Source organism: Gracilinanus agilis, chromosome 1 (assembly GCF_016433145.1).
Source record: "Gracilinanus agilis isolate LMUSP501 chromosome 1, AgileGrace, whole genome shotgun sequence".
Taxonomy (NCBI): domain Eukaryota; kingdom Metazoa; phylum Chordata; class Mammalia; order Didelphimorphia; family Didelphidae; genus Gracilinanus; species Gracilinanus agilis.
In genome coordinates, this window is record NC_058130.1 from 237,286,204 (window position 1) to 237,301,094 (window position 14,891).

Consider the following 14,891-nt stretch of genomic DNA (forward strand, 5'->3'; position numbering starts at 1 on the left):
CCGATTTGCTGATTTCTGTGGTATAAATGCTCACACACACAAAAAAAATGCTCACTGAGTTCTCACTAGCTGGTTCAAGCTGGCTTCAGCATGCCCCTGGTGAGAAACTCTTTTTTGGTCTTCTCCAATAGCTATGCACACTGATTATTCTTTATACTGGAACCCTAGCATGCTTATACTTTTTTTTTTTTGTATTTTCATCATTATGTTTCAAATCCAAATAAGCAGTAAGTAGATTGAGGGAATTAGGTCTTCTGATTCTTTTGTTAGTTTCCTTAGTTCCTACTAGAAGACTCAGTATATACATAACACATGAATGGAGGTAACCACACATTTTATAATAACTCATACATATCACATTAGACATCTGGATAACTATTCACTCTCTGATATGGCTACTTTACTCGCCCTGCTCTCAAACTTTCAGGTCTAGGTTTCCAGAGAAGACTATCACCATAAGGTTACATTCAAATTCTTTTAGTGTCCTAGGAGTAACCTTATTGTAGGAAGAATATACTTCTCCTATTAAACACTTTAGCTTTTGAGCCCCCACTGTTGCATTTCCATTTATTCAAACCCAACTAGTAATGATGGATCATTTGGATCTTAAATATAATAATTTACCTAATAATAAAGAAAAAGAATATCATACATATTCACATATTAAAGCAAATATAGGAATAACAAGCATTTCACAATGTATACATAAATCTGTGTCACTCTCTCCCTAAAAATCACTAAAATAAATCACTAAAAATCACCCTTATAAATACTTAGAAAGTATTGCCTTTTATTTTGGATAGGAGTTAAATCATTAAGCCCACAACTGCTTATAACAGTTTATTATACTAGCTTTCTCTGGCAATACAGATGGCTTGTTTTTCACTCATCACAATGCTCTGTTGTCCAGTTAGATTTTGCCAGCCCTTTATATATAGCAATTCATCTTTAAAAACTTATCTTTCTCCTTTCTGTTTTCCCCTCCAAAACCAGAGCAAAGAAATCAAAAAGGTGGACAATAGGTACATCTAAGAGGTTTTGCTTCTCCCATATTCTAGGTGCCACTGAAGAATAATAGCTAGAATTGAAGCTTTCTTCCAGTGAACTTCATTCTTTATTCAGAAAACCAATAACTAGCAACTTAATCCTTTTGTGTCTAGGAATGCTCTTGTTACTGGTTTCTTCACTCAGGTTGAACAGAGGTATTTTTCTACTCCCTGTTGAGCCTTTATTTTTCTGCCAGTTCTTGACCATTATTTCCAGTCTTCTTTAACCTCTTCACTAAAGCAAAATGGCTCAGGTCCGTCCCCTTGATTTTCTGTTACAAGTTAAAAATTCACCAGATCTCACCTACTGTATTGAGGCCTCATTTAATCATCCAGTTTTCTCAAAAGAGATCTTTCATGTCTTTCAAAGATGATTTGGTGAATTTTATCCTCATCTTAAAAAAATTATACTCAAATGAGGAAAGGGCCCCCAATGCCCTGGAGTTGCATCCATGTATCAGTTCTCAAAGTGCTTCTGTTTCATAGTTTGTGCCTCTAAAAATTTTCTTTACAGCTATTTTTATCCATTTTTAAGAAATAAATATTCTTTCTCCTCCTCTTTAAATCATCAACCTGTTAATAAGCAAAAGAGGCATAGCCCTACATCCTTTGATTTAAGTCTTTATATTTATTCCACAGCTCATTTTCTGTCTCTTTTTTATTAAGATACTTAAAACCTATATAAATATTATTATTACATGCAGAATTTACTAATTTTTAAGTCAAAATTCTCTTCATATTCTTTTCAAACACAAATTATTTACCTGTTTAAAAGGCAACATATCATATCCTTTACTGATTTATTTTTATCATATACATAAATAAATAAAAATCATATACATATAATATTTTGTTTATTAAAAAATCTCTTCTGTCTTTTTCATCACCAAACTATTCCATATGAAAATGTAATACCTTACAGAACAGTACTTTTACACAGGAAAATCATAAATTTAGAGCTAGGCCTCTGACACCACTATGCCTCTCCCTTTATAGATGAAAGAACTCACATCTGAAACAATCATTGACTAATACAAGGTCATATAATCTGTGAAAGAATGGAGATTAAGCATTAGGTATACCTCTCTGTTGCAACAATATTCTTTATCTGTGCTTGTTAGTGCCTTAAAGACTATACATTATTTTTCCCTTAAGTAGGTCATACAATTTAGCAAACTCATAATCCAGTTTGTCATTGCCTTTAATAAGATGTTGAAAGTTTGTCAGGACTAATTCATGCTCTCTTAATCTTCTTATTTTCTACATAGACAGAAACTCTGGAAGCATTCAACTAAAAGTAAATTTTACTCTCAGGGTTGCCACCAAGTGACCAGGTTACTTTGAGAAAGTCACTTCACCTCCCTTTTTCTTCGGAAAAATAAGGTGGCTGGGCTAAACAATTTTCAAGATTATTCTAATATTCCATAATTTTTTTAATTTTGTTGTCCCTCATCTTCCACAGTCACCAAAACATAAATAAAGACATTATTTTTACTATAACTGATCTCGTCCAAATATCTGGTATGAACCGTGTCAGAAATAAGGTAATATTTAGCCTTTCCAAAAAGTTCTTCATTTCCTTGTTTTAATGGTTTAAGTAATTTTAGGACCTATTTAGAGCCCTAAGCCATTATATCTAAATCTCAATAAGACATGGTGGGCAGAGGAAGGGCAGGAAAAAAATTTGTTAGAATCAAACAAATATCTAGTATTTACCACTTAGTAGTGATAACTTCTCCAGACCTCATTACTCAACAAAGCAACATGTTGTGATGATGAGGGAGTCTCATTTTTGGAGATATCTTCCTTAGAGTAGAGATGACCAAGTTAAATTTTTTATAACAACTCCAAGTCATATTCTTATTTGTAGAAGGTCATCCATTAACTTCTCTAACAATATGGATAGCATGTAAGTATTTTATGTTTTTTATAGGCCAACATGATCAGGCTCTATTTGCATTAATATTCTACTTTTTCATGGCAGAAATATTTTCTGCTTTCCATTCTTGGTCCTATCCTATTTGTTAAAATGATATGTGATAATTGTTCCTGACCTGTTTATCTAATGTAATGAATCTTTTGAGTGCTGCCTTTATCCCAGATTCCATACAGTGGTTTGAGTTTTTTCCAGGAAGTCCTAAAAATAAGGAATTTTTTAAAAAGTATAGGTGCTTAAATGATATGTAATGCACTACAATTCAGCAAATCTTTATTAAAATCCTACTATGTGCAAGTCATGGTGCTTGGTACTAATCAAATTCCTTCATCCATACCTTAAATATAACATGTAAACATAGAATTTCTATAAATGATTTCATATTTATATTTCAAAATAACTATAAAGTATTGGTACCAATTCTATAAGCCATACATGAAAATCTATTTCATTATTTTAAAGTCATATATACTCTACATAAACATCCAGTGTGACATGGTGTATACACAAACATACAAGCTGATGCATACACATATGTAACACATCATTCTAGCATAAATTAGATGAGTAATTTTTGGTCAAAAGACAGGAGAGATTGCTGATTTGTGTATTGATAAAGAGGAGCCCTCACCAGCAGAAATAAAAGACCTTCTTTGATTCAATCAATAGTGTTATTTTGGGAAGTCTAAGAAGCTCATAGAATGAATGCTTTGATAAGTGCTAATCTTTATTATGCTTGCATCTTCTCTTACTTTTTTACTTTTCTCTTTTCCACACCCACCTTCATATCCATTCCACTGTCACATCTGGTTAATTCTTCTTTTATGATATCTCTTGCATTTGTTATCTTTTCTCCATTCACAGGACTTTCATCACCTCTTGCCTGGACTATTATAATAGCCTCCTATGTGGATCCCAAGCTTCTAGTTTATTCCATCTTCAATACATCCTCTCCCCAGTTGCTGAAAGAAAATTCCTTATATTTTTTTTTTACTCTCCCTTTATAGAACCTTCAGAGGTTTCCAAGATATTGCTTCTAGGAGAAAATTAAAACTCAGTTTCTCATTTTAAGCCTTTTAATTGTTCTTACAAGACTCATTTCTCCTTATTCTTTCTTCACATTCTATAGCCACACTGACCTGCTTGCTAATTCCCAAACTCAGGATTCCAACTCCTGCCTCTTTGCCTTATTACAGGTTGTCCCTTGAATTTGAAAGACATTCCCTCCTTACCACCTCCTATAATCTCTAGCTTCTTTCAAGGCTTAGCTCATATATGGAGGAATATGGGAAGCCTTTCTCCTGGTTAGTTATAGGTACTATTCTTCAAATAATCTGTTTACATATTGTATTCCATGAATAGTAGAATGTAATACCTTTAAGGTCTTTGTATGCTTAGTACAAGTACACAGTAACTTGCACATACTAAATGACTTGTTGGACTTGATTGACACTAGATGAGTTATCATTGGGACCCTCAATTTGGATTTTGTCCTTATATGTCTTTCAACTACAGACCTCAAAGTGCTTTCAGCAGTTAAATTATATTCCCTATATGCCCATGGAAAAGAGTCCTGTCCGTGTTTTCCTACAAAGAAGGGGAAAGATGAAGGTCTGAGAAAAGTTCAATTTTTGATGAGAATTTCTTGTCTCTGATATGAGATTTAACAGGTAGTTCTTGCCTAAAACTGGACACTTATTTTAAGAACAAAAATAATTAAAAATCAGTTTATATATCTTTGATTTCCTGTTTATAGCTTGATAAGATTTTCCCTGTCAGCAGTCATATCCTTTAAAGGTCCCCAATTCTTTTTTTTATACTTTAGAATTTGCTAATTGCTTAGATAGCTAAGCGTGCCATTGAACACTGCCTGATAAATGATCTAATCCTAGGCACTTGTCACACAATTATATGATATTGTAATATCTGCCATGTTCCAGCCTAGCTGTCTTAGGCAGAAATGGAAGGGACTAATGAATCAGTGGCAGGAATTATCAAAACAATGAGTAGCACTTATTTCAAGAGACTATTACAACAATTATAATTTTAAAACATTAGCTGGAATTCATTTGAAGCTACCTTTTTAAAAAACTATATATGCTTTATATTCTTCTGTCTCAGAAGTCTCATTTTAGAGAATAATTTAATTTTCCAAAGCCAGTCACACTTACTGTTTTGGGATGCTTCTAAAAATGATTTGCTAGTCAGTTGACAACATTTATTCAATCCCTACTATGTACTAACTCCTGTGCAAATTGCCAAAGATACAAAAAAAGATAAAGCCTTCAAGTGGCTCACAATTTAACTAGGAAAACTACATGTAAGCCACTGTGTACAAAAGATGTATATAGAATAAATTGGAAATAATCTCAGAGGGCAGGCAATAGTTTAAGAGTGACTGGGGAAAGTTTCTTCAGAAGGTAGGGTTGTAGCTGCAATTTAAAGGAAACCAGAGAAGCCAGAAGGTGACAATAAGGAGGAAGAACTTCCAAGAGAGGGGGGGAAATCAATGAAATGATATGGATCTAGGAGATAAGTTTGGTTTGAGGATCAGCAAGGAGGCCAATGTTCTTAAATTGCAGAATAGTAGAAGACAGCAAGATGTGAGAAATATGGAATAATAGGAAGGGGTCAGGACATGAAAGATTTAAAAAAAAAAACATCTTTAAATTAATTTATAGGACCATTAGATTCTGAATTGAAAGGACTATCAGAGATCACCTAGTCTGACATTCTTATTTTACAAATGAGGAAAGTGAGGAGTCTGTTCAGTGTAAGAATTTGCCTAAATACTCATAGTTAATAACTAGCAGAGCTGAGTATTCAATCCAAGTTCTTGTAACTCAAAATCTATTATTCCTTCAAACCTAGGTCTTTTGACTTCAAATGCATCATCCTAACTTATAACTTTCCATGTGCCTGTTTTAAATTATATTTTTAGGTTTTGATAAGATATTCAATACTGTACTTTAGACTAAAAGGGAAGTAAATCTAACTTTTCACCTGTGTCCTCAGATTTTAACTGGACTGAAAGTTTAATCAAGGACTCTATATCATAATATCAAAGCATCTAAAGGCTATTTAACTCTATCATCACCCAGTTTGCCTTGATACTAAAAAAGATAAATGTGATATGACTAAGCTTAGAGATTTGCAGCTTCAGGTTTACATCAGAACTGTAAAAGAAAAATGGGAAATCCTTTCTAAGTTGGGAAGTTCTTCCATTTTTTAAGCAATCCAGCCTTCACTGGAAATCCAATTATGATAAGTAAAAAACCTAAAAGACCAAGCTAGTATCAGATTCTCTGTACACTTTCAACATTTTCAACATTCTGGTATAGTATAAACAGAAAGAACACTTGCTCTGAACTTAGAGGACCCAAGTTCAAATTCTGCCTTGGGGATATGCTGCGTGAACTTAGACCTCACTGTGCTTAATTTCCTCGACCATAGCAAATAAGAGATTTGAATGTAAAAGTCTCTGGGGTCTGTTACAATTTTAGAACTAAAATTTTATGATCCTCGTAACAAGTTAGGCAAGAATTTTATTTGGGGTTAGAGGAGCAAGAATATAGTATTCTGATTTCATTTGTGTAGGGTACTCCTTGAAGAAGAATTCTCTTTACCATTGTAGATCAACAACTTTTCTGTAATTATAGAGCCTTAGAGAGTTTTCTGGGGAACTGAGAATGGCAATTTATTTATTGTCATACCACTAGTACATATGAGAGGCAAAACTTGAATGTAGCCTTTTCGGACTTTGAGACCAGTCTTTTATCTTCTATTCTAGGACACACACTCAAAATTCAGTACCTTATTAATAGTATAACTTCATTTGTTTGATTGAATTAAAAAGTGGGCATTCTGGATATCAATACTATGAATTATTTTTATAATGCATATTATTATCAAGGATGGTTCCTACTTATATTAGGCTGGTTAATTCATTTCAGTCAGGATAGGGAAAGAAAAGTCACTACTGTTGGTTCCCCTCCATCGGTTCTGGCTGTGCAACTGAATTCTAAAGGATTAACGTAGAAAGAAAAGAAAAATATAAGTAGGCAGTGAAGTACAGGGGAGGCCAGAGAAATATAGAAGAAAAGGGGAATATTGGTGAGAGTTTTGGGAAGAGACATATAAATATAGCACCATAGATCTGTTGATCTAGAGAAACATTTAGAGGATCTCACTATCTAAGGGTATTCTCTCTTCTATTTAGCCTCAGTAATGGAAATCTTTTATGACAGTGGCAAAATTCTCTATTGTTGCACTTATCAAGAAGTCTTATATGCTATTAACATGGGAACGGGAAAATCCATGTTTAAGGGTACATATTGCTATACCAAATCAATTGTTTTTAATACTAAACATGTATGCTCAGTCAGATCTTATCTTTAAGTCATCTGTGTATCTTATAAAGATGTTGTATGATGAGGCAGCTAGTTAACACAGTAGATACAGCACCAGGCCTGGAGATTGGAGATGGGTTCAAATCTGGCCTCAGATACTTCCTAGCTGTAGGACCCTTAGTCACTTAACACTAGTTGCCTAACTTTTAACAGAATTTTAGCTTGGAACTCAATATCAATTCTAAGGCAAAAGGTAAAAGGTTTTATTATTTTTTTAAAGATGTATCATGCTGTACAACATACTTTGTAAAATCCTACCTCTTTTTGAAAATTGTATCAAAGGTGCTCTCAAAACATATGCAAAGTAGTCTCATAAAGATGTATAGAGATGAGAAAGCAAACATGAATTTGAAGTTACTAAAAGTATCTGTGATTTCTTTTCAAGTGTTTTGTATCTTTATATTTTGAAATTCTATTCCTCACCATCCTCAAAATTATGTTGCTTCCTACATATTCCTCCTTTAGGTATACTTGATTTAGTCAATCAATTTATCAAGAAGCATCTATTAAGTGTCTGCTATGTACACTGTGCTAGGGCCTGGGGATACAAGTACAGAGAATGAACAATCCCTATTGATAAGAATCTTACATTGAAAGGAGGGAGACCACAAATGCAGATATTTATAATACGAGCATTTAATAGCTAAATACAAATATATGCAAAATTACTAAATACAAGACTCTAAGAGAGGAAAGGCACTAATAATTGGAGATTTTAGGAGATTTCAAGTGTGATGTGCCTGTGCAGCATCTTGAAGGAAGTGAGAGATTAGGTAGAGGTAAGGAGGTAGTACATTCCAGGCATGGATGGCTAGCACAAATGCAAAGATGGGACATACAGTGCTGCATATGAGAGGTCAGTTTGATGGGGGAAGCGACGTCCATTGAATGTGGAAAGTTAAGTTGTAGCTAAGTTGTGAAGGACTTTAAAAGTTAAAGAGAGGAGTTTATATTTTATGTTAGAGGCAATAGGAAGCTACTGGAGTTTATTAAACCACATTGCCCAGTGATCCAATGATCCTTTCATTCTTTGGTTTTTTGCTTCCTTATATTAGGCCAGGCTGTGATGTTACATAAGAAATAAGATAGTTCCAATATCATTGATGAATAAAGACATTTGTCAACAAAGTTTCCACAAATACATTATTTGGGGGGCTGGGGTTGTCTTTCTTCCAGTTTAATATATAACTGTTTTTTGGAATGTTTTTTCTTAAAGGGGTTTCATCATAAGAGGAAGAGAGAGAGACAGAGACAGAGACAGAGACAGAGACAGATAGACAGAAAGACAGAGAGACAGAGAGACAGAGAGACAGAGAGAGAGAGAAATGTGACTTCAGCCCCTAGTTGGACATAAGTCCCCTATAGTTTTTAGCAGTTGAGACCTAATGCATACAGAAACTCATTGTAACAGATCTGAGTGATAGTGGTACTGATTTCTTTTTAACTCCCAACTATTGCTTAGTAAGTGGCAACTTGAGCAGAAAATATATTTCATTATCTGCCAAGCATGAGTGTGAACTGCACAGTGTGAATATCCTTACAAATTCAGAGTGTGCCAGATGAGACCCAAGCTCCCTCCGGATGCATAGGGAGCTGTTGTTGATATGAATGAGTCACATAGGACTTACTGACTTACATCCGAACTCATGCCCTGTCTTGTACTTAGTTGGCTATCTTCCACAGTAGGCATTATTTTTTTTAAACTTGGGTAACTTTTCTGGCCTAATAAGCATGTCAAGAACCCTGGGCTCCATGGTTAGGTCTGTTACTGTCATGCTGTTTGGGACCACAGACAAGTCATTCAGATTCTTTAGAAAGCGGACAATCGCCAGACAATAAATTGGCCTTCAAAAATTGAATAATAATAGTCACTAGTCCGACAACTCAATGGTTCCTAGATGAAATGTGTTTCCTTCCACTCTTGTCATCTACTTAATTGAAGGGAGGAGCAAGATTGTCCCAAATAGCACATAAGCCACTCTTTTACCTTTGCTTCCACAAAATTATCAGTGTGTCAACTGATTTCTTTCATTATGTTGGAATTTTTATTTGTTTTGGTGGGAACATCATATGTCAAGGACTTTGCATTCCTAGTGAGCATAGAAAATGACAGAAGCAACCTAAAGATATTTTTGTTAAGTTAAAGAAAATTGGACTGAATTTAAACATCTGCCAGACTTTACCTAAGCAGTGGATAATCTAGATTCACAGGTAATTGGGAATTAACTGTTAATGACTGTTTTCAGATTTCAGTAGAGATTTCTACCTGTTCACTTTTCCCAAAAATGGACTGAGGTGATGCTGCTAACAGAAGTAATGCAGGATGTTTAGAGGAAGAAAATTTAAAGATTCCCCCAATCTCTAATTTCCAGACTCCAATGACATTAGGCACAGGTATACCCAAGAGAATGAGAAAGGTTTCAGAAGGGATCAGTAAGGTTTTGCTTAACGTGTGACAAAGTATACTTACTCTCCTTAAGTGTCAGGCATTCAGCAACTCATAGTACAGTCCAGTAAACAAAACTCTCCCTAGAGACATAATACCAAGAGCCATAAACACGAAATACAGAAGAAAAGTAGCTAGATTATCCAGAGCATTATTACTTAAATTTAAAAAGATTTCATTTAAATTAGTTGCTCAGCTTACTATCAAAACATTCACACCTATAGCATAGGACCTGATTCTGTACCTCTAGCACAGAAGTTTGGACCATCTTTAATTTTACGAGCAGACAATAGATAATTGGGGACTGGGAGAGGTTTAAGAGACACCAGACAAAGTGCCCTCTTCAGGATTATTTTTAAGAGTTGCTGTCTTCTTGCCTTGTAAATCAATTGCCCCATCCTAATAATTGTAGTAACCATTCTATTTATGAGCAAAAAAGGGCCTGTGCCCTTATATTTCTTTAAATAATAATTTAAGTAGCATATTATTTTTAATACATAGCCATAGAGGTGAGAAAAAATTTTTCCTTTGTTATTTTAGTGGAATTTTTAATAGAAAAAGAGTGATTTCATTGAATTAAAAAGTTGTTTGAGTATCTAGCATGTGTAGAACACTGCACTGAGAATGGGAAGGTTGGGCAGAATGCAAAGTTTGGATAAGATACCGTCCTTGCCTTCATGCAGTTTACATTCTTGTGTGGAGAGGTGACAAATACTCATATGGGTATAATAAAACAATATATGAGTGCTATATTGGTTACAAAAAATAAAGCATGTTGAAAATTAGAAAAGTATATGATTTGTGCTATAATTCTGTCACTATGTGGTTTTATATTGGAAGCCTAAACATTTGTGGCACATGGTCATATCACAGACTCAAAGATGGGAACAACCAAAATCAGGAGAATATTGGTTTGTAGTTTAACTAGAAATGTGCTACTGCTCTAACACATAAACTCTGAAATTCCCTCCTCTAGTCATACTTCCGTCTTCTTAAATCTGTCCAATCTTATACATCCTAAATTATTTATTGTGTTTCTATTATGTATCACTATGCTACATATTGGGGGGTTACAAAAAAAAGAATGAAACAATCCTTGCTCTCAAGGAACTCACACCCGTAATGAGCTAGATGAAAATGTATGTGTGTATGTTTATACAAAATAATTAGGAGAAAGAATGAATACAAAGTAGATACATAACAAGACATCAAGGAAATGATGGAACCAACTTTTGAGGGTCTCTAAGCTCTGTCTTAAAGAAAGAGAGGCAGAGAGGAGGAGATAATGCTTTCTAGGTCTAAGGGATGCCCAATTCAAAGAAACAGAGAGGAAGGAAATGAAGTGCTGTGTGTGAGGAACAGATAGTATGAATGGATCGGAGGCAAGGTATTAATGTATCAGACATCTAGTGGCACTGAAAATAGGGTTATGGGACTTGAGTCTGGATCTGGCCTCAGACACTTAGTAGCTGCCTGGGAAAGTCACTTAAGCTCTGTGTGCCTCAGTTTCATTATTTGTAAAATAGCTGTAACAAACACTTACCTAACAGAATTGTGATGATCAACTAAGATGACACATGTAAAGTATATTGCAAACTTTATAGAATTTTAATGAGACTGGAAAGAGAGGTTTAGACATGGTTGTACATATGCAAAATGAGGGAGATTAAGAGGTTAAGGATAATACTGTGAATATGACCTGGGAGATGGCTGGAAGAACTGTGATGAACTTGATCGAAATAGGGAACGTGGCAATTTGATGGCACAGTGGATAGAGCACCAGGCCTGAAAGTCTGGAAGACCTGAGTTAAAATCTGGACTCAGATACTTATTAGCTGTGTGACCCCAAGAAGCCTGTTTGCCTCGATTTCTTCATATGTAAAATTAAGGAAAAGTGAACCACTCTAGTATCTTTACCAAGAAAACCCCAAAAGGGGTCCTGAAGAGTCTGATACAATCTAAAAATGATAAACAACATCAAAGGGAAATTTGAAAGAGGCATGAGGTTAGGGACAATGATAATGAGTTCTGTTTTCTGTTTTAGACATATTCAGTTGAGTTTGAAATGTGTTTAAGAAAAGACTCAGCCCCAAACCCACCAAAATCATGTCTCTCCTCTTCCTCACCCGCATTCTAGAATCTTTTCCCTGCTCTGCAGATCCTACTCATATGCTCAAATCCTCTCTTTCCTTATAAAAGTTATCTAGTCGAAAGTATCTAAATAGGCAGTTCATGATGCAGGCTGAAGCTCAGGGGAGAGACTAATGTTGGATGCATGCTACTTTTAGTCATCTGCATATAGATAATAATTAAACTCATGGTAGTGACAAGTTTATCGAGAGAGTAAGTATAGGCAGAAAAGAGAAGGTATGGGACAGAGCCTTGGAGACCACCCACAGTTATGAGACCTGCTATGTACTATGAGCATCAGAGGGAACTGAAAAGTAATCAGAAAGTTGGAAGGATAACAAAGTGTCACGAAAATCCAAAGAGGAGAGAAATAACCAGATGAAAAGAGTGATCAGCAGTGTCAGATTCAACAAAAAGCACAAGAAGGATGAAGGCTGAGGAAAGACAAAAGAAAAGCTTTGGCAAATAAAAAGGTCCTGGGAAATTCTGAAAAAAGTAGTTTCATTTGAATGGTAAGGTCAGAAGCCAGATTGCAAGGGATGGAGGAATGAGTGACAACAAAGGAAGTGGGGTTGAGGACAGACAGCTTTTTCAGCAAATTAATTTGAAAAGGGAAGGATGAGAGTTTGAGGGTAGCAAAGAGTCAATTGAAGGCTTTTGCTTTAGTTGTTGTGTCTCCTTCATTTTTAAGAGGACTGTTGATTTTATATTTCTTTTAAAAGATTGGGAGGAGATTGAGAGAACCTTTATATAAATAGGTAGAGAATGAAGATTTCTAAACTCCTTGAGAAAATAAAAATGATCAGGGGGCAAGACATATGATTTGAATAGACTGAATTTTTTTTAAATTTTAAACCCTTAACTTCTGTGTATTGACTTATAGGTGGAAGATTGGTAAGGGTAGGCAATGGGGGTCAAGTGACTTGCCCAGGGTCACACAGCTGGGAAGTGTCTGAGGCCGGATTTGAACCTAGGACCTCCCGTCTCTAGGCCTGGCTCTCAATCCACTGAGCTACCCAGCTTCCCCTAGACTGAAAATTTTTAAGCAAGGGGACTGTAGAAGAGAAAAAGTTGTTGAATGACAGCTACAAAGGTATAATATTAAACTGGCAATGGAAAAAAGAGATACTCTGATTCCTCATCCAGGACCAGTATGTCATAGGATATGAATGAAAGTACAGGCAGTTCTAGAGAGGATTAAGTGGAAATGCAATGTCATCTGGGCAGAAATCACAGTTAAAGAAAGTTCTAAAATAAAGTAAAGTTCTTTCTCTGTTATTAGACAAGGACTAAGGGTCCAGGGCCTTAGACATTCCTACTTCTCCAATGTGGTTGGCTGAGATGGTGGAAAGGGAGAATTTAGAGAGTACTACAACTTCTCTATAACTGTAATCATTCTGTTACTCCAGTGGATCACCCCTACTCTACCCTTACTTTCCGCCATTTACAATCCTGGCCATATAGTTAAACAGTTGCAGTATGTTCTATGTTCTTACCCTGAACCCCTTGCTTCTATATCTATTGCTGTGCATTTCCTATCATCCCTCAACTTTAGGTCACCACTACTTTGTATGCTCCTACTCCTGAGCTTCTAAATTATGCTAGCTACCCAACTTTGATATCTAGATGCATTTCAAATTCACAGCATCTAATTTTAAATTTCTGTTCAGTAATACACAGTACAGTCTAGCCAAATGGACTATAAAATATCCTCTGAATATTTTTACTTTATCCCTTACCTTTATATCTTCATGAAAGCTATTGCTCTGATATGGGAGAAGTAAGAATCTTTTCTTCTTTCAAGGCTAAATTCAAGTGCAATCTCCTCTGTGAAGCCATCTGACTCAAATAGAACAATGAGAAAAACAAAGGTTCTATATAAATTGTCCCACTTGAGTTCTATGTCATTTAGCAGTAGCATTTCTGGAGCAAAGTCCCATGGACATTTTAGTCTCTTCAAAAACTTCCAAATTGTGTTTCATAATGAATTTGGCCAGTTAATAGCTATCAGTCAATACTGCCTTAGTGTGCTTCTCTTTGCATAATTCTTATAGCATTCATTATTCTCTTTTGTCATCTTTGAAAATTTTATAGATATGAGGTTTATAGATTATAGATGTGAACCTTAGTGTCTGAATTTGCATTTCTCTTATTAGTAATTTGAAGAACCATTTAATGTAGGGTTTTTTTTTGTTTTTTTGTTTTTTTTTTTTATCCTGGGACTCCATCTAGGAGCATAGGGCCACAACCAGTAGGCAATGGGTCACACTGTCGCTCAGGGTCACCCAGCTGGGAAGTATCTGAGCCCGGATTTGAACCTAGGACCTTTCGTCTCTAGGCCTGGCTCTCAATCCACTGAGCTAGCCCAGCTGCCCCTACTTAAGGTTGCAGTTTCTTTAGCAGATGTAGTTTTACAGGGTGGGGTTGCTAGCCCCACGCCCAACCCTCCTCCTTTTTCATCCGGGCTAGGGACCATCCTTGGCCCAGGAGTGGTAAGGGTGGGCAGTAGGGGTCAAGTGACTTGCCCAAGGTCACACAGCTGGAAGTGTCCGAGGCCGGACTTGAACCTAGGACCTCCAGTCTCTAGGCCTGGCTCTCAATCCACTGAGCCACCCAGCTGCCCCCATGTAGTAGTTGACTGTAATTCTTTTGGAAAATATTTATTTTTCTTTGATCACTTTTTTTAAAATTGGGAAATAGCTTCCAATCTCATGAACTAGTAGTGCTTTGATATATATTTTGGATCTGAAACCTTTATCAGTAATTTTTTGATAAAAAAAAAATCCTGTTTTCCCAGTTGACTGCTTCCCTTCTTATCCTAATTGTATTAATTGTTATGAATAATATTAATATTAATTATGTTTTGTATTCAATATCATTTATATTTTGATCTTGTAAAAGCTTTTTAGAGAACTAGCTGGTTC